This window comes from Micromys minutus, assembly GCF_963924665.1.
Source record: "Micromys minutus genome assembly, chromosome: 27".
Classification (NCBI taxonomy): domain Eukaryota; kingdom Metazoa; phylum Chordata; class Mammalia; order Rodentia; family Muridae; genus Micromys; species Micromys minutus.
The window spans coordinates 20714983-20740973 of NC_137962.1; the positions used below are offsets into that span (position 1 = coordinate 20714983).

The window sequence follows — 25991 nt, forward strand, 5'->3', positions numbered from 1 at the left end:
CTCTCTGACCCAGAGTTAAACACAAGCCCGACAGATGATGCAAACCTGTAACCCCTAACCTCCAAAGTGGAAGCAGGTGGGCACAGAGTTTGAGGCTAGCCAGTGCTACATGAAACCCTGACGAGAAAGAAAAGAATGGGAAAACTTAGAAAAAATAATTTTAAATTTGTTTAATCTGGTTCTATTTATATCTATCCATCCATCCATCCATCCATTTATCTATCTATTTTGGTTTTTCAAAACAGGGTTTCACTGTGTAGCTCCTGGCTGTCCTGGAATTCACTCTGTAGACTAGGTTGGCCTTTGAGATCTGCCTGCCTCTGCCTCCTGAGTACCGGATTGCTGGAATTAAAGGTGTGCACCTCGCTGTCCATATTAAAAGATGTGTTTTGCCTGCCCGTGTGCCTGGTGCCTGTGGATGTCAGGAGAGGGCGCTAGAGCACCTGGAACTGGAATTAAGGTGGTTGTGAGCTGTTTGTGGATTCTAGGAACCGTCCCCTGCAAGAACAACACGTACACTTTAACTGCTGAGCCATCTCTCCATCTGCTGGTTTCTGTTTTCTACACAGGACTTCAGTACAAACCCCAGGCTTGCTGTGACCTAGAAGCAGCGCTTTTGCCTCAGCCTCCTGAATGCTGGGGTCACAGCCCAGTGCCACTGAGCGTGGCACTTTTGTTTCCTCCGAGTGATTTGCTGCTGATCGTGTTCTCCTTAACTGTGTGTAAGTTTTTTGATATTGTATTATCACCTTACATTTTAAATAACACTGATGTGGTAGTTTGAATAAGTTTACCCCCACCCCCATAGATCCATGTGTTTGAATGCTTGGCCATACGGAGTGGAGGAGGTGTGGCCTTGTCGGGGAGTGGTCTTGTTGGAGGAGGTGTGGCCTTGTCGGGGAGTGGTCTTTTTGGAGGAGGTGTGGCCTTGTCGGGGAGTGGTCTTTTTGGAGGAGGTGTGGCCTTGTTGGAGGAGGTGTGGTCTTGTTGGAGGAGGTGTGGTCTTGTTGGAGGAGGTGTGGCCTTGTTGGAGGGTGTCAGTGTGCATGAGGTCTTTGAGGCCTTGTACACTCAGGCTGTGCCCAGTGTGGAAGATAGTCTGTTCCTGGCTGCCTTGTCTCCTCCAGCACCATGTCTGCCTGCATACTTCCATGCTTCCCACCATGATGATAGTGGACTAAACCTCTGAAACTGTAAGCAAGCTCCTTGCTCTGTTTACCTATTGGTTTACTTGCTTGTTTGCATTTGAACAGGCAGAAAATGAATGGAAAAGCCTCCCTCCTCAGCAGAGGCAGTCAGGCTGGGAGGCAGTGGCCTTGGTTCATGTAGGCTGGTGTGTTGTGGTAAATATTACATAGGGTAACCTCTTATCCCGCGCTGGTGCTCGCACCCCTAGGGCCACATGGCATATGCGGACCCGGCTGCTACTCTGCCATACAATCTGCAAGCCCTTCTGCCCGCCCCGGCTGCTTCTGTCCCGGGTGGTCCACGGCCGCCCCAGCGCGTTGTTTTCACTCACTTTCCCTTGGTGTGTTGTTGCCAAGCCTTGCACACACATCCCAATTCCTTGGCGGGCTTTGTGTGTTCTGCCATTAAGCCCTCTTTGAAATCAATTGAGCCGCCACATCAAAGAACGCACCAAACTACTCTGATCCAATCGGTATGATATGATTTTCCGTACCATTCCATCACTTATAAAATATTCATAACAACCTTTATCCATACAGAGATGCACTGAGAGAAACATCCACGTCGGCTTCCGTGTTGCCTCCTCTCGAATCTCCCGCCTTCTCCTCTCCTGCCTTACCAGAACCCTGTCCCTTCCCCACTCTGTCCTGTCCAATCATGTATCACCTTGACATCAACCGACACGGTGTGGCTTCGAGTTTTCTAAAATGACACTTTAAAATTCCCTCAGCTCACTGCAGGGAGAACCGAGGAGCAACTGCAGGCCAGCTAGAGTCTAGGATACAGGGACACGGAGGAGCTGTTAGTGAACCGTACTGCTCAGTGTCCGGAGGCGTTTCTACGCAAGGATTGAACAAAGTGGGTTCAGGCTTGCTGTGAGTATGGGCAGTGAACCCAGTAGGTCCGCAGCACCCGTGTAAACAGCAGGCCTGTGACCCGTCCTGGGGGCTTTAGGGACAAGAATCTCACGCTTGCTGTTTGTCAGCCAACCTGCAGTCAGTGAGGAACCGTCTCAAGGAAATGAGGCAGGAGGGCTATAGAGCAGGACACACACACCCTCCTCCATTCTGCGCCTGTGCACACACACATAGGTCACACAGACGGGGCCCCTCCCTCCTTCCCTCGGTCTCTGTCTGTCTGTCTCTATGTGTGTTCGTCTGTCTCTCTCTCACACACACACGCACACACACACACACACACACACACGGGTATGTGAGCAGCACCTCCAATGTGGACCATTTATCAGCTTTCGAGCTGTTTTAAGGTCATAGCTCTGAGACAAGCATCCTTACACATCCTGACCGGTAGATTTTCTTAGACTAAACCCACGCTGGCCCAGGCTGCCGCTCAGAGGAACAGAGCAGGGCAGGGAACTGACCTGCCTTTGGATTAGCTGCAGCTGAGTTATGGATCTGATTAGACTCAAAGGCTTTTAATGACTCCCCCCCCCCACCAGTGATAAGGAGATTGCTGTCAGGTCACCCCACGAAGCAGCAAAATGTTATCATCTGGAGATACTGTAGTCAGGTAGATACTTTGGCCAAGTTACAGAGAGCGGGCTTTATGATCAGCAGGCATTTCCTGCCATAGAACATCTGTAAACAAGGAATATGATGAGTTTCCATGAAGTCACTTTCTGAGGCGACCTTCCTACTCCTATGGTCTTTGTGACTTCCACCTTGGTGTACTTGGGCCAGGGCCAGAGGGTAGGGAAGGTGTTGGTGCAGCCCATTAAACTTATCTTCAGATACTAGCAAATTAGATCTCCCACTCAGGTGTGGCTGTGTGAGCCAGTGAGTATGCGGAGAGAGGGTTGTGTTACTCGCTTTGATGAGTACACGAACCTCGAATTAGATGAGGTGGAGGAGAGTCATTCTAAAACAAAGAGAACAACTGGGTCTGATCATGCTAACAGGAGATAGTGCCCTGCTCCAGAGTGTTTCCAACTGGCAATGGCCAAAAACAGGAGAAGCTGGGAAGGCAGTTCAGTGCTTTTAAAGGTGTCCTCTGCTGGGCGCTACATTTACTCATCTTGTTCTACTTGAAACACTGTCCTTAGGTGACAATAAATGTTGTGAGATGGGTTTTGTTACGGTAAAGAAAAATAATTTCCACCCTTAAAGGGAAGAAGATCCTCTTACACATGTACATATTGTATATAAACATACATAACACATGTATGTACTTACATGTGGGTATATAGATATATGCACAAACACAAATCTTTTGTTTTGAATCAGGGTTTCTCTGCAGAGCCCCAGCTGGCCTGGAACTCATTCTGTAGACCAGGCTGGCCTCCAAGAGATCCACCTGCCTCTGCCTCATTGGTGCTGGGATTAAATGTGTGTGCCACACTACCCAGCCGAACCTGTTTGAGTGGGGGGGAAGGAACGAAAAAGAAAAGGAAAGCAAATCTTTTTGAAAAAGAATCTGCCAAGGCAGTATGTTTTGCAGAGAGAATCTGTTTCCAGGTGTATTGTGTCAGAGTTGAGATCCAGACACTCACAGGGACTGCAATGTGCAATGTGCAAGGCAAAAATGTTAATTAACAGCTGGCTGGGCCACTTGCTCTCCTCGGGATCTGGAGTGAGCAAAAATCTTACAGGTCTTTCATGACCTTTGGACCAAGCAGGGCTTAACAGAAGCAAATTTTTTTTGCGACTAGGCTCAGCATAATCACATTGTTACAAGTTTTTAACGTCATGCCAGGCCAGTTTCAGAAAGCATTGGTTTTTTCCCAAACTAAGTCCACCTGGTTCTCTGCAGGTGTTTATGGTCTGCTGGTTTTGAACAATAGAAACATAAATCTAAGTTTACCTGAGAAATACAAATGCCAAGACTGCGGAGGCAAGTCTGGAAGCTGAACAGGGAGCCGGGGGCCTTGTTATTGTTTAACTCTGTTGAAGTCAATAGAGAAGGCAGAAATGGGGAGCCAGCTCCTAACTCTGTAGCTCTGTCTCATCTCATTCATCTGAGTTGTTCATGATAATAGAGATCTTGGGGCACCCCAGCAGAGCCATCACAGGATACCTGGGAAACTGGGGTCCCTTTGTGGGGTTCTTAGTTTTGTTAGTAAAATAAATTGCACCCAGGCAGTGTTGGTATGTGCTTTTAATGCCAGCACCCGGGAGACAGGGTCTATGAGTTCCAGGCCAGCCCGAGTGAGTTCCAGGACAGCTAGGGTTACACAGAGAAACCCTGTCTCTAAAATCAAACCAAAAATAAAGTAATTTAACAACAGTCACAAGCAGAAGCAAGCATGGAGTTTAAAGGGAACTTCTACCCCACCCACAGGGCAAGCAACTATAAACCTCACGGCTGAAAGGGAAGGCAAGACTGAAAGCAATGCAGCTAACAGTGCAGCCCAGAGAGCAGCAGCCATGTGAGGGTGGCTAGGCTGCAGGGAAGGGACTTTAGGAGAAAAGACGCCATCCAGAAGGGAGTTAAGAAGTGTACTTGGAGCTGGGCATGGTGGCACACCCCTTTAATTCCAGCACTAGGGAGGCAGAGGCATCTCTATGAGTTGGAGGCTAGCCTGGTCTACAGAGTGAGTTCCAGGGCAGCCAGGGCTACAGAGAGAAACCCTGTCTTATAAGACAAAAAATAAAGTGGGGGGAGGAAGCATACTTAGGCTTTGAACCAAAGCAAAACCGAAAACCATCAGGGCAAGCTGCATCTTTATGTTCTATGTCAAAGTAACACACTTTTTTTTTGAGACAGGGTCTCTCCCTGTAGGCCTGGCAGTTCTGGATTGCTCTATATAGACCAGGCTGGTCTTGAACTCACAGAGCCTGCCTCTGCCTCCCAAGTGCTGGAATTGAGGGCATGCACTATCCTATCTGACCTGTAAGGAACGTACATGGATCACTAATTGAATCATTCTAATTGTCATCTGATGTTAGGACATCGTCGTTGCTATAGGAACAGTGATTCGACACAACCTTTGTTCACCCTCAGCAGCTTGCATGGCTGACAGTGATGCCAAACATGAGTCTTTTCCGTCCAACAGTATAAAACTTGTGTTTAGGGCAAAGAACTCAAACCTTCTTTCTTACCTCCTAAGACTTTTGGGCACATATTTGAATCCCCGTTCAAATCTTTGTTTACACAACAGACCCCGCTGCATTCTGGGAACTCGAAGGGCTGGATCTGCGACCCCCACCTCCTTCTTCGATTCCTGGGCACCAGTTCTTTTAGACTAGACTAATAACTAAGACTGTGAGGTCGTATCCTAGCCGATGGGGAAAGGTCACCCAGTGTTAGAATAAAAACCAAGCACATTTCCTGTCTCCGTGCAAACCCCCTAGATCCATGGCCCTTTAATACACTTCCTCACGCTGTGGTGATGCCAGATGTAAAAGTATTTTTGTTGCTACTTCATATCGTTATGAGTTGTGATGTAAATATCCGTGTTTTCCGATGGTCTTAGGCAGTCCTTGTGAAAGGGTTGTTGGACCTCCAGAGGGATCCCAACCCACAGGTTGAAAATCCCCGCCCTGACTCAGGAGTGAAATTCTGCCAGTCACAGTGGTGCAGGCCTTTAATCCCAGCACGCAGGAGACAGAGGGAGGCAGATCTCTGTGAGTTTGATGCCAGCCTGGTCTACTTAGGAGTTTGAGACCACCTAGAGCTACACAGAGAAACCCTGCAAGAATATACAAGGAAAAAGCATGGTCCCTGTGTGCTTTCATAAAGTCTTATTTATTTTCTAATTATGTGTAAAGCGTGTGTGTGTGTGTGTGTGTGTGTGTGTGTGTGTGTGTGTGTATGTGCGCGCGCGTGTGCCCATGAATGTATGTGTGCATGAACATATTGTGTTCATGTGTGTATGGAAGCCAGAGAACAACCCCAGGGGTCTCTCCTCAAAAGCCATCTGTGGTGGTTTGAATTCCTGCTCCCCAGCTGGCCCAACCCTGCTGAGGATGTTTATCCCTGGGAGCAGGTTTGGAAGTAAACAGCCCCCTCTTTCCTGTTTGCTCTGTCTTTGGGGTTACAGTTGAGCATGTGAAAGTACCTTTTAAAAAAATAGATATTGAATAATTTATTGAAATATCAACTGACCCAGTTCATGAAACCAATCTGTGTCCCATAAACTAAAGTTCTCAGGAAACCAAACAAGTCCAACCTCAAGTTACCCATCTCTACAGCCCTGTTGTTTCTTTTAAAGCAGTCGTTTTGGTTTCTACGAACGCAAGCTTTATTATTAACGTGCAGTGATAGACATAAACTCCAAAGGCCCCTGTCCCAAAAAGGAAGTTGGGAAAACATTAAGAGCCTACTCTAGGGAGCCCGAAGTCCTGTGACATGCCGTCCCTGCTTTGGTACCAGAAAAGAGTGTGAGACTCTGCACGGCTTCTGAAGCATCTGAGAATCCAGGGTCATTTTGAGAGGACTCCTTGGGTCCCTCTCGGTGTCCGATGGTAACTGTACCTTTCCCAATGCTTTCGGGCCTTAGACAGCAGCTTGAGAGTCATCTCAAGGCTTTTCTCGAAGAACCAAATACTTTTGTCAGCTTGAGTGCGTCTGCCAGACCCCCCAGAGTCTCCTCCTTAGCGCTGGGGTCTGTCTCAAAGCGCTCTCTTAGCTTCGGGAACCCAGTTTGTACCCCAGTAGGGCACATTCAGGTTTGTCCCCATCTCAGTTACTTCTATCTTGGCTGCAGCTCACTTGAGTTCCCTTCTTGTTTTCTGAGATGGGACCTCACAAAGTAGGCTGGGCTGGCCGGCCAGTGGGCTCTCTCCGCCTCCCGGGTACCGGATCTGCAACCGATCTGCAAGCACGTGCCACTGCGCCAGCATCATAATGTGGGGTCTAGGGACGAACCCCCGATACTAATGCTTACAAAGCAAGCATTTCACTCACTGAGCTCCTTCCGTCCCCACTAAGGTTTGCTTGTACTTTCTTTGAGGGGGAAGGGGACGAACCGATGTGTGTGTTGTGTTGTGTGTAGGTAGTATTTGTCTGCTTGTCTGTGCACCATGTGTATGCCCAGTTACCTGCGGAAGCCAGAAGAGGGCACCAGAGCCTCTGGAGCCGCAGTTCCAGGGTTTGTGAGCCACCATGTGGTGGTTTCTGGGAATTGCACTCAGGACCTCTGGAAGGGCAGTCAGTGCTCTAACCACTGAGCCATCTCTTCAGCCCTGTATAGCATTGTTATTACGAGTAATCAATGCACTATTTAATTCTCTTGGAGGAAAGTCACTTTGAGATCCAGTCCCATAGTTGGGTTGCCCAGACTTCTCCTATGTCATCTCCTATTTGCCTGCCAACCTCAGATCCCATATAGATACATAAAAAAGAAACTCACCATCTTCCTGAACACCTGTTCCTGGTGATGTTTCTACAGCAAACCTGACTATTTCCCACCGCCCTGTGCCTCTGCCTTTGGCTTTGGCTTTGTGACCTTCCCTCCGTAGTTAACTCCTGGACAGCCTTGGCTTGAATCCTTCTGATATAACCTTGGCTCACATCCTTCTGGAAGCCTCCCCTGGCCTCCCAGCCCTGGATAAGTACCCCTCCTTCGTGCCTCTGCTTGGACACATTCAGGGGCCGGAGAAATGAGTCAGTAGTTAAGAGCACGCTGTCTGCCTTTGTAAAGGACCTGGATTCAGTTCCCAGCACCCATGTGGTGGCTCACAAACCTTGTAGCTGCGGGACTGTGCTGTGTCTGACACAGTACCTGTGGCTTCAGTGTCCTCTCTGCTTGGTCCTGCTGCATGAAGGGGGCAATTGTTGGACGACGGGAGCCAGTCTCTCCCCGCCGTATGGCCAGCAGTGTCTGGTGCAGAGGAGACGCGCTGTCATGGGGGAAGGGGTTTTGTTGCACTTGGCTCCGGACACAGAACTTGAGGTTCTCAACCCTGAGCCCATCACTCTGTGAACTCTGACCTGCTCTGCTCTGTTCTGCTCACAGATGAAGAGAAATGGCTCCCTGTGACCCTCTGGTGTTAATGTAAACAAAAGTGTAATTTAAATTCCTAAAACCCACTTCTGACTAGCCGGAAGTTTTAGCTTTAAAGTGACCGGAAGTACTAGTGATAACTTTATGCCTTTTCTTTGGATTTAACTGACTAGGTCTCACTTAATTTAGGTATTGCTTAAAAAAGATTTGTCTACTGATCAAACTTGGAATAAAGGAGACTGGCGGTTCATATCTGCTCTCTAAAAATATCTTTTGTAGGGCTTGGTAGTGTTTGACTAGCATGTTGGAAGTCCTGGGTTCATCCTAAACCCCAGGGTTCATCCATAAACTGGGTGTGTTGGTACACACCTGTAATCCCAACACTGGGAGTGGGAGGTGGGAGGATCAGAAATCCAGGGTTGTCCTTGGCTACATGGGGACTTTGAGGACACGACATGTTAAAATACCTTTTTCTATTTCCCTCAGAAACCCCAGAGCCCCAGTAGAAAAGAGCGTGTCACACAAGCTTTTGGACAGAAAGCCGACAAAATACAGTGTGACTTACAGGAAGGAGGGCTGAGCAACGGTCTGGCAGGGGTGCGGACTTCCAGGAGAAGGGGGTCTCAGTTGGCAGCTCTGCCCAGTTTAAACTGGATGTTACCTGACCGCCCTGGGGGAATGGAACCTGGGGCAACAGTGAGCCTCTTTTCCTTTCAGAGACAGTAGCTGTAAGCTCAGCAGACAGGCTGGTATTCCGGCCAAGTGTGTGTTGTGTGTGCCTGCAGGGGCCAGAGTGGCTAGAGTTTATTTTTGCCCGTCACTGTTGAGTGATCTGTAGCTTCTGAGCTCCCCGAGAATAGACCTGTGAACGAGGCCCAGGCTTGCAGCCTTCTGAGGGGCCTGGGAAGGAGGAGGAGGGGCCTGGGAAGGAGAAGGAGGGGCCTGGGGAGGAGGAGGAGGGGCCTGGGAAGGAGGAGGAGGGGCCTGGGGAGGAGGAGGGGCCTGGGGAGGAGGAGGAGGGGCCTGGGAAGGAGGAGGAGGGGCCTGGGAAGGAGGAGGTGGAAAAGATGAGGTGAGTGAATCATCCAGAAGGAAGTAAGGAAGTCACTGGGAGAGATCTGCAAGGAATGAGGCCCAGGGCCATACTGCCCTCAACTCCACGGACCTAGAGAGGCTTTCAGACACAGCCTTACGGAATTAAGACAATAACCCAGGAGGCTGCTTGCAGGTGGCTGGAGTGACCACAGCTGACCTAGGAATTCATTATCATTTGTATGTTAAACTGCACACCCTCGGAGGTTACAGCTAAAAGAACCATAAAAGTTCTGACCTGGTGACTGCCGACTTCCCAGAAAAAACACAAGTATTCCTCCAGCCATTAGCCGTCAACCTACACTCATTCTTTAAGAAACTTCGGCCCCCAAGAGTTGAGACACGGACCTAAAGCTAAGTCCATTGGTCCAGTGGGCAGTGTGTGGCCTTGTTTCTCATTTCACAATTCAAGAAAAGTGACTGTGTTTGGAGCAAACACCAGTAAGAAGCCAGAATGAGGTTTGATTCTTTTTTTAAAAGATTTATTTATTATATATAAGTACATTGTAGCTTTCTTCAGACACATCAGAAAAGGGCATTGGATCCCATTACAGATGGTTGTGAGTCACCATGTGGTTTCTGGGAATTGAACTCAGGACCTCTGGAAGAGCAGTCAGTGCTCTAACCACTGAGCCATCTCTCCAGCCCAGAGGTTTGATTGTTAATGACTAAAGCACAGGAAGCAATCTTCTGATTCAACCACTACTGGATTTTTTTTTTCCTTTTAGTGATGTGTGTGTCCATATGCCACAAGGACACAGGCGTTCCAGATGGTTGCGAGCTGCCCGGCATGGGTGATGGGAACCGAACCCAGGTCCTCTGGAAGGACTGTAACTGCCAAGAACGGGTAAGCCATGCCTGAAACTCCCCATGGGTAAAATCTTTATCACCAAGTCTCTATGCTGAGGACTGAACCTGAGACCTTTCACTCGAGTCAGGACTCAGAGGCTAAGCTGAATCTCCATCTGGGGTTTTTACTGACAGAAGCTGCCTGGAGCAGGCGGTTATAGATGCTGTTAGCAGTCTGTCCAAGCTCCACCTCACAGTTACCTGGCAACAGCTAGGTGTGCCTGACACTATAAAAGGGGCTACTTGCCCCCTCCTCACTCTCTTGCTCTTACCTTCTTGCCTCTGCTCTCCCCCATTTCCTCTCCCCCCCCCCCCCGTGTGCTCATGGCCCGTCTCCTCTCCTCTCCTCCCGGCCCTTCCCCTCTTCTTCTTTCCTCTTCTTCTTCTTCTTCTTCTCCCTCCCTCTCTCTTTCTGCCTCTCTACCCTCTTAACTCCCCTCACCATGTCCTGAATAAACTCTATTCCTGTGGCTGGTCCCTCAGGGGGAAGGGATTCCTCAACATGGGTCCGCTGGAGGCACCACCCTCCCCCACACCTCAGCACACCCCCATAGAACATATGTTCCCTCTCTTTATCTCTTTATAAACACATCAGACAAGGTCTCAGTGTTTGCACTCTGAAAATTAGCTGATAATCCTAGGACAGATCCTGTAACAGTTAAGAAGGTAGAGTAGTCTAGAACCGTTGAAGATGTTGAAGAACTAACCAGGCCAGTGACGGGGGTGTTGGCTAGTCTGTGTCAGCTTGTTAGGAGCTGGTCATCTGAGAACAGAGAAAAAAGCACTTGAGGAAAATGCCTTTATAAGACTGTAGACAGGCTTGTAGGGCATTTTCTTCCTTTTTTTCTCCCCTTTGTTTTGTTTTGAGACAGGTTTTCTCTGTGTAACCCTCACTATCCTGGAACTCATCCTGTGGACCAGGCTGCCCTCAAACTCAGGAATCTGGCTGCCCACCTCCCGAGTGCATGGACTAAAGGTGTGAGCTGCCGCCTCTGCCCAGTGGTAGTTCTGGGGAAGCCATCAAGCGGAGCATTCCTCCACAGTTCCTGCCTCCAGGTTCCTGCCTGGACCGAGCTCACTGACTTCCCTTAATGGACTGATTCAGAATATATAAAGCCAAATCAACCCTGTCCTGCCCAGAGTGCTTTTGGTCACAGTCTTTGTCACAGCAATGGTGACCCTGACTAAGACAGATGGTTCAGCAGGTAAACGTGCTTGCCACACAGCCGCCATTCAGTTGTGTTCTGAACATACCACGTGCCATGGTGCGCACACACCACACAAGTATAAAAACAAATAAATCAAGTATATCGATTAAAAAATGATGACCCAAACCTTTCAGATGTCCTGTCACCAGGGAAGAGTCGTGCTGGTTTGGGTTACTTTCAGGAACTGTAACGATTCAGTTATCCAGGGCACGTCTCCTGCCTCTTCCCACCACGCACACGTGTTCGCCACCCTAAGCTCTTCCTCTCCCTTTGCTAAGGCTTGAGATCAGAGGAATTTTTACTTTGTATAGTCCTTGGCATTAAATAAGGGGACCTTTACCCGAACCAGCAGGAACCACCCTTGGGAGCCACTTACTGCTGCTTGGCACGTCCACGGCAGTCGGAACAAAGGGTCAGAGTTCAGGAACCTCTTTGAGGGACGTTCTGAGTGAGCCCGTGTCGGCCCCTTGGTCTTTGGTGCGTGGCAGGTTACACTGAGCTGCTCTTGGGAACTTAGTTCCTGTAGGAAACAGGCCCCTGCCTCAAAGCACTCTCCACATAGGAGCCTTTACAAGATCCCCAAACCTGGCTGAGGTAAATCAGGGTTAGAAAGGACTTGTGCTTTTTTTTTTTTTTTTTTTTCCTGTGCTGAAGATTAAATACAAGGTCTTGCACATTAAGCAACATTCTAAGCCTAAAAATGGCCCAAGGGTTTTACAGTTCGACCCTGCCTGTGGGGAAAATATTCCTTCATCTGGTAATGATGGCTCATCCCTGGACTAATTAATGCTTGGGAGGCAGAGGCAAAAGAAGGTTAATAGTTCAAGGCCATATTCAGCCCCATTGTAAGACTGTCTCAAAAACAATATGAACCTCCTGTTGCTTCAGAGTAGAAAAATAGGTGTTAATGTATTCCCACCAAATGTCAAGATGTATGTCTGCAGCTGTACACGTTCGATTCCAGAAGCTGCCCACCCTTTTCTAGAGCCTGCCTGCCTGCCTGCCTGCCTTCTTTTTACGTGTGTGTGTGTGTGTGTGTGTGTGTGTGTGTGTGTGTTGAGATTGGGTTTACTGGCTGTTTTTGTGTCAACTTGACACAAGCTAGAGTCAGCAGAGAGGAAGGAACCTCAGTTGAGGAAATGCCTCTATGAGATCCAGCTGTAAGGCATTTTCTCAGTTAATGATCAGTGTGGGAGAGCCCAATGCATTGTGGGTGGTGCCATGCCTGGGCAGGTGGTCCTGTGTTCTAGAAAAAAGCAGGCTGAGCAAACTAGTAAGCCATGCCCCTCTGCGGCCTCCTTAACAGCTTCCACAGCCAACTGGCTTCTTTTTGGAGGGGAGGAGGTTTCTGTGGAGTCCTGGCTGTCCTGGAACTCTATTTGTAGAGCAGGCTGGTCTCTCAGCCTCACAGAGATCTGCCTGCCTCTGCCTCCTGATTACTGGGATTAAAGGCGTGTGCCCCCAGCCTGCATTTCGGTCATGGTGTTTTGTTACCGAAATAGAAACCTCAACTAAGACTCTGCCTCCCATGTGTTGGGATTAAAGGTGTGTGCCACCAGTGCCCGGCTTGTCCTTAAGTTTTTCACTTGCTGTTCCTTCCACCTGCAGGTTCTCCCTCAAGTGTTCATGTCGGTTACTCTCGTAGTTTAGCCGCCAAACTGGTGCTCCCAAACCACCGACTGAGGCAGAGAGATGCTTGCCTCAAAAGCTGAGCTTGATCCCCAGTCTTCTGTAAGAGCTGGGTGTGGTGGCTCATTCCTGCAAACCCAGAGTCCCCGTAAGCCCCTGGCTATGGAATGAAGACAGCCAGTCAGTTTAGCTGAACCAGTGATCTCCAAGTTCAGTGAGAGGTGCTGTTTCGAATAGCACAGCTGGGTGTGGTGACGCATACCTACAGTTCCAGCGTTAGGGTGGCAGAGGCAAGCGGATCTCCGTGAGTTCAAGGTCAGCCTAACCTAGGGAGTGCCAGGACAGCCAAGCCAGGGCTACACAGAGAAAACCTGCCTCCTCCTACCCTACAACCCCCCTCCAAAATTTCAAACAGAAAATAAAGAATATACATGTATGTGTACATACGTGTGCGCACACACATACATTGGAGCTTCATTGTAGAGAGTGATGGAAGACACTGGACCCTTGGCTTCCACGTGTACACGTGTGTGCCATCTCACATCCACATGAATATATATATACATACACAGGGAGGTCTTCCCTATGTCTTTCTAAAATACCCCGCCTCTGTCTACAGCTTTTGCCGCCCTCCCTCCCTCCACCCCCATGATGGCTATTCTTAATCCTCAACTTGACTATACCTGGAATTAATTAAAATCTCCACATGGAGGGCAGACCAGCAAGAGATCTTTGCTTAGTTTGAAGTAGGAAGATCTACTCCGTGCCTATACTCTGGGTCTTGAGACAGGGAGGCACACCTTTAGTCTGGACCACACTTCATGCTCACAAATCCATTCCTTCGCTGGCATTGGAGTCTCTTCTTTGGGATCCCAGTGTAAACCAAAGAGCAGCTGGGACATCCAGCCTCGAGGACAGAGCAACTGCTGGATTCTTGGACTTTTGTTGGACTGGGTGGACTGCAGCCAGTGAGTGATTCTAATAAATCCTCTTCTATATGTATAGAGATATTCATTCTATAAGTTCTGTTCTAGAGAGCCATGACTAATATACCTCCCTTCGAATTATTTTACAATTATTTGTGTGTGTGTGTGTGCTGACAGGTGTCACATGCCACAGTGGTACGGAGGACAACTTGTGGGAGTCAGTTCTCTCCTAGCATGTGGGTTCTGGGGGTCCAACCTAGGCTACCAGGTCATGTGATGCACACCTTTACCTACTGAACACCTATCTCACTGGTTCTGAGGGTCCAACCTAGGCTACCTGGTGATGGGTACCTTTACCTGCTAAACATCTCACTGGCCCCAGTTTCTTTTTGAAGCTCCACTGTGTACCCTGGCTGGGTTAGAACTCCCCACGTAGCCCAGGCTGGCCTCAAACTTATAGGTATCTGCCTGCCTCTGCCTCCCAAGTGCAGGGATTAAAGGCTATGACATCTTTCTAAAATAACCCTTTTCAGTATTAGGCACCTTGACCCTCCGAATCTCTGCTCGTCTCTTTGAGAAGATTCCTCAGGTCTCTGTTCAGTCTGGGTGACTCCTCTATGTCCAGGGGTCGCTCTGTGGCCCCAGGTACCACTAGCAATTTATTTTTGTTTGGGATTTGATTTGTAACCCAAGGGAGGTATCTCCAGACTGGGGCTGGATCTGTAGGAGTGAAATATTCTCCTCTTTCTGTACTATCCTGAGAGAAAGAGCCAGCCTAGAGGCGGTGGCCTGTCTCCTCCAGCGTGGAAGCCGGCCTGAGGACAGAGCCATGCTGGTTCTGACGCAGAGACAGAGACAGAATCTGAGCATCGGCCACGGCCATGAGAAGAGTGGCGTAGGGATGGCGTAGGGATGGCGTAGGGACGGCGTCTGGGCTCCCACGTAAGCCCTGCCCTAAACTCACGCCATCCTTGTTTCCCAACCCCGTGCATGCGTGACTCAGGTCCTTTCCTGTACGACCGGGTTTCTGCTGCTGACAACCAACTCAGAAATAAACAGTAAAGAGGTCCAGGCAGAAAAAGCCACCCTGGGCTCCGTGGGGGAGACGCTGCCTTTACGACCCGACCTGAAGTCACACACTTTTAGTCCCAGCACTCAGGAGGCAGATCTCTGAGTTCCAGGCCAACCTGGTCTACAAAGCAAGTTCCAGGGCAGCCAGGGCTAGACAGAGAAACCCTGCCTTGAAAAACAAAAACAAACAAACAGACAAACAAACAAACAAACAAAAAACTAGACAGACAGATCTCTCCAAGACATCTGTGTCATTTGTAGTCATTAGTTTTTACTTGTTTACGGTATCCGCAGGGTCTCAGCATCTCACAAAATAATCCCCTGCACACAGAAGCCACTAAACCTTTCTAAACTGGATACGTTGCAGAGAAACACTGCAGTCATTTTTTTCCCTAGATTTATTTATTATATATAATACACTGTTGCTGTCTTCAGACACACCAGAAGAGGGCATCAGATCTCATTATAGACGGTTGTGAGCCACTATGTGGTTGTTGGGATTTGAACTCAGGACCTCTGGAAGAGCTGCCAGTGCTCTAACCACTGAGCCATCTCTCCAACCCAACACTGCAGTCATTAAGAGCAGTGTTCTGGTTAGTTCTTTGTTAACTTGACACAAGTTAGAGTTATCTGGGAAGAGGGATCTAAGTCTAGAGAAGGCCTTCACCAGACTGTCTGTAGGCAAGTCTGCAGGGCATTTAGGTGATGAATGGTTGCCGGTAAAGGTAGAGGACCCCAGAGCAAGCCATCAGGAGCAAGACAGTAAGCAGTGTTCCTCCATGGCCTCTGCAGCAGGGACTTTCCTCAGTGATAGTGAGACCTGACTGCTAGAGGCTGACATTAACCCTTCCCTCCCCAAGCTGCTTTTGGTCACAGTGTTTTTATCTCAGCAAACAGAAACCCTCAAGCAAGCCGTGGAGGTCAAGCAAGAAGGTAGAATTAAGCAGAAGAGGACACTGGCCTAGCGAAGGCAGAGCGGCGCCGTCGTCATTTGGTATGAGAGAGGATGCGGAGGCTGTGAGACTAACAGGCTTGACCTGGGAAAATGCCAGGTCTGGTTTGTGTGCAGAGGACCATCTGGGACCCACCAGTGTGGGCTGAAGCTGGGGGTCTGGAGAGGAAAGGATTGCAAGGGCCCTGACATTCTGCAGTCACCAGATGGGAAGTGGAGCTGTGGCTAGGAACAGGGACCTTAGCCTTCCCTGGGGATGCAGGAGCACGCAGAATAAAGGCTTGGTGTGGAGAGCGGAGCGCGGATGTCTGCAGAAGCAATCCGTGGCCGGAGCTGTGGGGCAGGCAGGACGCAGTCCAAAGAGCACAGCTTCCTTCGGTAGGAGCGTTTAACATGAGACCTCAAGAACGAGAAGTTAGCCCAGTGAAGCCTGGGCAGAGCAAGTGTTCCAGTAGACACCACTAGAACATCAGGAAAACTAAAAAACATCCTCCCCAGGAGGTATCCACTCAGTGCAGATGGAGAATGCAACAAAGTAACCGCAGTGGCACAAATCTACTTAGCAAGGGTTCAAGGCCAGTCTTGGCTATGTGGGGAGTTCAAGATGAGCCTCAACTACACGAGGATCTGTCTCAAAGAAAACAAAGAAACGCAGATAAGAAATTGTGGACTTGCCCGCATTATTTTCCAGCTGGAGGCGAAACTCAGCGCAATCTTAAGATAGGTTCTTTCTACAGCTTTATCCTTTGCGTGGAAAGGTCTGTAGGACCAGTACAAAAACTGGAAATCAGCAGATTCAGGGTTGAGTCTGAGAAATGCCTCCATGTGAGGGGAGGAGGAGGAATAGGAAAGCAGTGGCTCAGGCAGACACACAGGTAGAAAAGCTTTACCATAACGGCTGCACACATGGCCAAAGTCAGGTTCTGCCGTAGCTGGCCTCGATGACCTCCATTGAGAAAAGGGATGGAGAAAAGGCAAGAACTGAAGCCGGAGAGTGAGGTCACTTCTCCAGATAACTTTGACCTTGAGTTCCTGAAATAGCTGGGGAAGCCACCCCCAAGGCTGTACCCAGGGGAAGTTTATTAGGCTGCAGACTTGGGATTGATACCAAGGGAATGGAAGGAAGCCAGACCGGTCAGGAACAGCTGAGCTGTGATGTAGGACCACTCCCTGGATGTAGGCAGTGAGGAATGGGGAAGGACCTGACACCCAAGGTCGTCTGCCAATAGCCTTCAACTACCAACAGCTGGAATAGTAAATCCCTCATAGTTGTGTGTGCGCGTGACACATAACTTTAATCTCAGCACTCGAAGGCAAAGGCAGTGGGTGGGTCTCAATGAGTTGGAGGCCAGCTGGGCCTATACAAGGAAGATCACAAGGCCAACTTGGGCTACATGGCACGTTCCGGGGCCAGTCTGGGCTACCCAAGGCCTTGTTTCAACTCTGGCCTAAAATGTTCTTCATTCTCAAAGGGTGTAGTGTGGGGTGGGCAGAGGCACAGGCAGAAGAGTTTGAGCTCTATGTTTTGGCTTTATTATATTTTTATATTTTGTAGAAATAATTTCTAAGGCTAGCTGCATCTAGGGAAGAATATTTCTGGTGTAAAGCCTAACTTTGAAAAACTAAGTACATAAATAGAGATATGCTGTCATTCCTTATTGCTTAAGAGTTATAACACGTCATAAAACACCCCATCCATCCATCCATCTGTACATCATCTGTAGGACATTCGTAGAACACCCCTGTATACCTGGCCTTGTCGGCTACAGACCCGCCCCCAACCTCACCCCCACCCCAGGGTCTTATGTAGCCCTGGCCAGCCTGGAACTCACCAAGATCTTCCTGCCTCTGCCTCCAAAGCAGAGATGAAAGGGGCTACCCACCCAGCAGGAAGCTCAGGGCTGGCTTTCTGCTTTCCAGTTCACTCAGGCAGCATTCCCACAAACACCAGAGGGAGCTTTGCCAATTCCCATGGGTTTGAGGCCCTGAGGTCCTTGTCAAAGGAGTCAGAGGACAATCACAGAGTAGCTTTTTAAACTTCAATATTATTATTGTATCGGGTGAGTGTGTGGCGCGCTTCAGTGGAGAGCAGAGGCAACCCTGAGGACTCCGTGCTTTCCTTCCATCTTTATAAGGCTTCCTGGGCTCCAAGTCAGGTTCTCCCGGCTTTCGCCGCAAACACCGTTATCTCCTTGGCCCCACAGGTATTTTGAGGAACCCGGAAGAATGATTTTCCAGGAAAAGATGATGAACAGCAGCAGTAGCTCATTTTAGGAAGTTGCAGAGAAAAAAAAAAAAAAAAAGCATAAAAAAAAAAATCTCCCAGTGGGTGAATGGAAATCGTGGGGGAGAACCTCTTATGTAAGGGGCGTGTGCTGTAAGAGCCACACCGGGCTGGATGGCAGGGGTGAAGAACATGAACTGCTCTTCCAGGACCTAGATATAGTGCCCAGCGCCCACGCCGAGCCGCTCACAACCTTCTATACCCAGCCCCAGGTGTCAGGAGTCCCATGCTGGCACTGTACACAGTATTTACAGACACAGACACACATGTATTCACATAACAAAAATCCTTATGGATTTTTATACATTATACATATCATTAAAAAAAAACCTAAAAACCCTTATTAATTGCTGGGCATGGCCCTGCATACCTTAGTCCAGCACTCAGGAGGCAGAGGCAGGCGGATCTCGGAGTTAAAGGCCAGGTGTGCAGAGCTACCTCCAGGACAGCCAGGGCTACCCAGAGATATCCACATTAGCCAGTGCCATCCGTGGGTACTGAAATCTAAGCAGAAAGGGGCTGCCTTTGCTGCTGTATGGCTGCTTCGTGATGTCTCCAAGCTAGATTTGAATGAGAGAATAGTTCTTAGTGTACAAGATACACTGTGTGCAAGCTGCCGGGCTAATGGAGTTGTGTTTGAATCTAGCTCTGCTGGTTGGCCGTCTGTGCTCCTCCTCTCCTCAAGATTTAGTTTTATGTGTATTTTGCCTGCATGTTTGTCTGTGTGAGGGTATCAGATCCCCTGGAACTGGAGCTGCAGACAGTTGTGAGCTGCCATGTGGGTGCTGGGAATTGAACCCAGGTCCTTGGAAGAGCAGCCAGGGCTCTTTACAGCTGAGTCATTTCTTTAGCCCCCATCCGTGTGTCTTTAGACAAATTACCTGACCCTTGTACATTACTGATGAATCTTCAAATGGGAGATAACAGTTTCTGTCTCCGGAGTCTGGGGGAGGAACAGATGTCCGTGAAGGTGTGAAACACAGCGTATGCCAAAAAGAATCCAGCTATGTTGGGGTGACTGAGAGAATCAAGGAACAAAGCAACAACAGTGACTGGGTGTGCTGGAGAAACACCTGAAGACCGTGTTAGCTCCATTCCCAATTTGCTGATTCCTTTTGGTTTTGTTGTTACTACTACTACTACTACTACTACTACTATTATTATTATTATTATTATTATTTTTTTTTTTTGCAGCTGTCTTTGAACTCGCTTTGTAGACCAGGCTGATCTCAAACCCAGAGACCTAGACTGTCTCTGCCTTCTGAGTGCTAGGATTAAAGGGGTTTACCACCATCCCCTGAATGATTTTTATTTCAGTTTGTGTATGTGTGTGTGTATGTATGTATGTATTTGTTGTATGTGATGTGTGTGTATAGTAGGTGTGTGGTGCATCTGTATTTGACATTTGTGTATGTGTATGTATTTGATGTGTGTGATGTGTGTGTGTGGTGTTTGTGTGTGCATTTGGTGTGGTATGTGTATATGTGGTGTATGTATTTGGTGTGTGTGTGGTGTGTGTATGTATGTATTTGGCATGTGTGTGTGGTATGTGTGTATATGTACATTTGGCATGTGTATATGTGTGTGGTATGTGTATATGTATATATTTGGTATGTGATATGTATATGTGATATATGTATGTGTGGTGTATGTGTGTGTATGTATTTGGTGTGTGTGATTGTGTGTAGTGTATGTGTGTGGTGGTGTGGTGTGTGTGTGGTGTGTGTATGTGGTGTGTGTATGTATGTATTTGGCATGTGTGTGTGTGATATGTGTGTATGTATGTCTTTGGTGTGTGATATGTATATGTGATATATGTATGTGGTGTATGTGTATGTATTTGGTGTGTGTGATGTGTGTGTGTAGTGTATGTGTGTGGTGGTGTATGTGTGTGGTGGTGTATGTGTGTGGTGGTGTATGTGTGTGGTGTGCGTGTGTAATGATGGAGCCCAGAGCCTTACACTCTACCACACCCCCATCCCTGCTTCTCTTTTAGAATTTATAAATTCAGATCTTTCCTCTGCCAGATTTGATTTCATGGATGGTTTTATGGGCACTTCTGTTTCTCGAGAACAAGTTGTCCTCAGCTTAATCTGCAAAGGTAACTTTGCCTCAGGCACCTGTTTGATAGCTGCCAGGGCTGGAAGCAGATCACATAGTCACGGAGCACTTTGGGGGCCGAGCCGGCACAGTCTCTCCTCTGGGATGCTGCTCAGAAAACCATTGGTTCCCAGAACCGGCGAGATACTTAAATGTGCGCCTGTGCCGGCAGAATCGGCTGCTCTTCTTCCCGTTAATTCTTAGTTCGCTATTTGCTTCCAGGAGGCAGGTTTCCCCCATTCCGTCAGCTTCCTTCTGCTACACGGAGGAATCCTTGCCCTGGGTTTCTGTTTTGCTGCCTCGGGACTTTTTCCTTCCCATCAGGTACTAAGTTCTGGTTCCGCCTCACTTTGCTGTCTGCCTGGAGAACACTGACTGACCAGCTCATGCCCTCGGCTCCTTCAGATCCGGAGGGAACAGACCAGGCGGCGGCGTTTTCGCTTCTCCTTTGAAGTCTCGGACTTGCTTCAGTGTGGCACGTACTGAGTGGAAAATGGATGTGGACTGTCAGGCTTCGGGTTAATTAGTTTCACCTCCTGTCTCACAGGGACAGAGTCCTCCGATCACCCTCAGTGGAGTCCCTGAACCTGCTTCACTCCCAGGGGCGTGGCCTTCAGAAAAGCCTTTACTACGTTTCTGCCACCGGCACCCACTGCCCGCCTCCGGGTCCTGCCCTGCCGAATGGCACATAAATGAAATCTCAGAAGAAAACTTTTAACTCAATTAATTTTTATTAATAACCAGGAGTGGCAGAAATACAATGCCTCCTTTTCATGGCCGGTCAAAGATGAAATTTGATTATGCTTTGAAGGGTGCGGTTTGATTTTTTTCTTCAGTCTTGATCTACCTTAAGAATCCTCTCTAGCCAAGGGGAGGCGTACTCATCTGCATATATAGAGGCTGCGCTGCTCTGGGAAAAGCCAAACCAGTTCTGCACCATGGGGAAGAAGCAGCCGAGGGCAGCAGGAGCTGCTCCAAACTGTGAGCTAAGTAAGTGGCCACGGCCCAGGGACGGTGGCCAGAGCACACCTGGATGCTGACACAAACAGCTCCCCCTTCTTTTTCTAGATGCAGCGGAGGGTCCCAGAAGACAGGCTCTGGGCTCGAAGGCATTGGAGAAGCGTTTCTCCAACGCCGCGGATGAGCTGGAGAGTCAGTCGGCCAGGATTAACTTTTACAGTTTCTCTTCTTTCAGCAGACGTTCTGTGTGGAGAGCAGTAGCCCCTGCCAGGGTGTGGATGTTTGGCTATTCTGTTTGTCCGGAGTTTGCTTTTGCTGTCATAATTCTTTTTAGTTTCCATCTTTGGGGTTTACCCTTTCTTCCTATCTCCGTTCTTACCAAATAATGAACATTTCTCTCTGCAGTTTGTACATGAAGAAAACAGGGCTGTCATCTCTACTGTTGTAGGGGAAATCAAAAAAAAAAAAAAACTTTTTTTTCTTTCTTTCTTTTTTTTTTTTTTTTTTTTTTTTTTTGGTGGCTCTTAAAAACTTACTGGCAAGTGACAAGTTGGGGCAATTTTCAGGCCATAAGACTGAAGGGAGAGGCCGAGGCTGGGGATGGAGCCGGACTGCTTAGGAGCAGGCAGGATAAAATGTGTGGAGAAGAGCGAGAGGCAGGTGGAAATGGAGAACAACTAACTCGCTGTGAGGCTTGGGAGTAGGACAACGGGGGCGGCCAAACTGGCTTCACTGGTCGAAGTATCTCGGTCCCTCCCAGACCTGGGGTGTTCTGGGCGCGTCAGTGGGTACCGTGCTGTGGCCCAAGAAGCCAGAAGAAGAGACTACCATGGTATGGTGCCTTATTATCCGGTGTAGCAGTATCTCATTTCTTAGGTGGAAATAGGCATGCAGTTGCCTAAAAGGAAGTGGCGGGAACTAGGACAAAAACGTGTATGTCCGAGCATTCCGGGGATGGGAGTTGCCAATTTGAGAACCCTGGAGGTTTGAAATGCAAGGACCGTGGCGCGCCCCTCAGAACCACGCCCCCGGGTCGGCCCCGCCCCCAGATCAGCTCCGGTGGGCGGGGCCTCCGCTCCACCTCCGCCGACCACGCAGTCCGGCAGCTGCAGGAATCCAGCCAATCAGGAAAGCGGGGCTCCCTCCCGGCCGGCCAATCAGGGGAGGGCAGAAGGTTGACTGGGTTGGCGCTGGCTCCTGGGATATGGAGTCGCCGGCGCGGCGTGTCAGGAGGTGGCGGAGCCGGTAAGCCGGGGTGCTGGCGGGGTCAGGGGTTACGACGTCCCGCTGTGCGCGGGCGTGCGCGGGGGCTCGGCCGGCGGCCTGCGGGGCGGGCGCAGCCTGAGAGGAAGGCGCGGCTGCGAGCCTGGGGGAGGGAGCCCCGTATCCCGAGGACACCCGGAGGGCTCCGGGCTCAGCACAGGCGCCCACGGTCACGGGCCTTGGCCCTTCACCGCGACCCGGGACACCGGGACAGCCTTCCGCGGCCGCCCAGCTCGGGGGCGCGACCGCAGTCGCCTCCCGGAGCCCCGGGACCTCCCGCAGCGCAGCGCGCTGTCAGCCCAGCGGCCGCTGGAGCTGCACGGTCTCCCCGGAGGCCTCAGGCCTCGGGGTTGAGTACTGCTCCGTTCCCGGGCTGTACGTGCAGCCCGGGTCCCTGCGCCTTCCAGGCCTCGTTCAGGGACACCTTGCACGCGATGGATGCGCCCCTTCTCTGCGGCGCCCTAGGCCGGGTAGCTTGGAAACTCACTTGTTTGATAGTCCTTTGGATTCCTTGTCCATTTCCGTTCTCCAGCCCACTTCTTTGATACATCGTATTTGGAAGGGCGTCCTCAGGACAGTTGAGTGTCCTCTGTATAAAAAGGAGACACCCCGTTGTCCCTTGTTTCTCAACGGTGTGATTTAAGGCAGCAAAAGCAAACATACGGATGGAGGGCTGGCGGGCATCTGGGATCTTCCGTGAGACCCGTGGGGGAAACCACGGGAAGCTGTCCGTCCACCTTGTCCACCGTGGCATCTCCAGCCTGACCGAGTCTCATCACTTCTTGGCTGTGTTAACTTTTGGTCGGGGCTCCTTAAACTTTCCTGCGTTCCACACATTTAAAGCGGTGGTGGGGGGTGATGGTTGTATCCGACCGGGTTGTTGGTGCTAAGTTAGTTAACACACATAAAGTGCTTGGAGCAGTCCCTGCTACCTGGCGCTTTTTTTTTTTTTTTTTTTTTTAAATTACTGCTTGCTTGTGCCTGCTGTTTCCTTAAAGACTTTCACCTTCTCAGTAGTCTTTGCACAGAATCCCTTGGGCTGTTGCCAAAGGTTTCCCCAGGCCAGGGCTTCCTAGCCATACTGTTAGTCTGCAAGTGCAGCTAATTACAGGTGAGGAGAGGCGCTTTGCAGTTCTTTGTCTTCTTGAGACTATCTGACTACTTTAACTGGCCTTGAACTTGCTGTGTAGACAAAGTTGGCTTTAAAGTGATCCTCCTGCCTCTGCTGAGATCACATTTCCCACTCAAGTTTGGCTTCTGCTGAGTTTATTAAATGAGGTGGGAAAGTAAGGTTTTAGGCAATTCCCTGCAGTCGCTCTGTTGGTAAGTGTAACATTGAGATTTCACTGATGCTTTTTATTAGCTATTTCCCTCTCAGTCTTGCTTGGGCTAAGAGTTTATTTTGGACACAGACCTAAAAGGCAGTGACTGCAGCACACATGGTCTCTCGTGTTCTGGGAAGGCCTGTGGGACTCAGAAGGGGAATTCCTGAACATGGTGCCAGCACATCTTGTTGAGGAACAGGGAAACTGGATGTGAATCTCAAACATGCTACTCTTAGGAAAGCAGAGTTCCGCTTCCCTTGGCGGAGCTAGTGAGCAGCTATGGTCCAGTTGTGAGTCAGTGAATTATTTCCACAAAATAGGATCTTTTTCCGTTTGACTTTGAAGCCAAGAGCTTGGTTGGGGGCTAAACAGTCCCCTGGCTTTGTTTCTGCTACAGCAAGTGCACCTGTGTGTGAGTCTGGGTCTTAATTCTTCTCTGCTTGGAGACCCCAGGAGTTCCCGAAGCAGCTGCCATTCAGTTCACTCCGCAACATTGTTAGGAACTAATCACTGAATGAGAAACTGGGGGTTAGCTCATCAGTGGCATCAAGCCCACTGCCCATGTGTGGCTTAAGTTTACTTGTTTCTCTTTGTATTACAACAGTTTGATACTTCTTCAGGTTGAAATGTATTAAAATTCACATGTAATGAGAAGGCTTTAAGTTAATTATTAAAATTTTATTAGGTTCCAAAGAGCAGAAGGAATAAGCATCTATGGCTGGGTTTTACTCTAGGTTTGTCTGACTTGACACATACATGTTTTTAAAAAAGGTACAGGCTGAAGAGTTGGCTCAGCGGTTAAGAGCACTAACTGCTCTTCCAGAGGTCCTGAGTTCAATTCCCAGCAACCACATGGTGGCTCACAACCATCTGTAATGGGATATGATGCCCTCTGCTGGTGTGTCTGAAGATAGCGACAGTGTACTCATATAAATAAATAATTTTTAAAAAAGAAAAGTACATTTTGAAGGTAGTACCTGTTAGGGTAAATGGGTTGGATATGATCTAATGAAAAAACACTGTAATTAGCAAAAGGTGGGCAAAACATCTCTGGGTAGGAGAGAAAGTAACATACTTTGGTAGGTTTCTTTTCCTTGTGGTAGAGAGGGCCTTTGAAGTTGTTGACAGGATGGAGGTATTAGGCCAGGTGACCAGGCTGCCCCCACCCCCAAGGAAACACTGCTGTTAAGCTGTGGTTACAAGGAAGTTTGTAGGAAGCTTAACTCTGTCAGAGTAAACTAAGAGTGGTCAGGAAGGTGTACCCTGGCTGAGCAGAGAAAGGATAGTTCTCAGTAGTAGGTACCAGGCTTGCCCACACCCCACCCTTTCTTTTTCTCTTAAGTTTTTAATTAGTTGCGTGTGTACCTGTGTCTAGGCTAGAGGTGTCAGATCTCCAGCAGTTGGAGTTACAAGCACATGTAAGCCATCTGATGTACCTGCTTAGTCTTCTGGAAGACTTAACCCCCACAGCTTCTATCTCTCCAGCTCAGGCCCTTATTACTAAAGTCTCTGTTGATAAATACTACCGTTGTCTGACAGATCAGCGTTTGACAGCCAGTCACATTTCCCCCTGTTCTTATCTTCTTTGACACCCAGGCAAGCAGCTTCATTATCAACTGTACTCCTCTCCCCAGATCTTTCTCCCCTCCCCTGCCTCCTCTCTTTCCCTCCCTTCTTCTGTTTCTGGATGTGTGTTTGCAGACAAGATCTGGCTGGCTAGCTGAGTTGTGAATAGCTCCCTGCTTTATAGTGTCCTGAAGGCCGGAGTTTCATGAGTCAGTCACCATGCTGGGTTTTCCTCTTCTTGCTTCTTTAATGTTTGTTTGTCTGAGGCAGAGTCTTTGTCCGTAGTCCTGGCTATAGCTCACTGTAGGCTACACTGGCCTGCCTTTCACAGAGCCTGCCTCTGCCTCCCACTAGTGCTGAGATTAAAGGCTGCCCCACCCCGACCCTGTCTCAGAACTGAGGAGTCAAACAGAGGTTTGAAGCAGCACATGGGGCATTGAGCTGAAATTACAGTTCTCGGGTAGGACAGGGAGGAGGAGAGGTTAGCAAAATGTCAGTGTCATTGTCAGAGAGAGCTGGCCCTGAGGCAGCTACAGTGTGCTGTCGGAATAAAGGCATTGTAGTAGCCCAGGCAGAGTGGATTATAGTGTTAAGGTCATTTTTTAAATAGCAGGGCCTCATGTAGCCAAGGATGACTTTGGATTCACATACCAAGTGCTGGGGTAAACAGACCTTTG

The 25991-nt window shown here is 49.1% G+C and overlaps 1 long non-coding RNA gene and 1 pseudogene across 2 annotated transcripts in view; both read left to right on the forward strand.

The window, feature by feature from the left end:
* LOC308438272 overlaps positions 1-11302 on the forward strand; it is a 24976-nt gene extending 13674 nt beyond the window's left edge. Inside the window, exons 2-3 of the long non-coding RNA XR_013975588.1 lie at positions 9910-10028; positions 10903-11302. This is a non-coding gene — a long non-coding RNA (uncharacterized lncRNA). The remainder of the gene's footprint in view (positions 1-9909; positions 10029-10902) is intronic.
* LOC308438095 (small nuclear ribonucleoprotein E-like) lies at positions 2847-3186 on the forward strand (annotated as a pseudogene). The gene has a single exon. The product of its transcript is annotated as a small nuclear ribonucleoprotein E-like (transcript).
* Positions 11303-25991: the final 14689 nt, after the last annotated feature.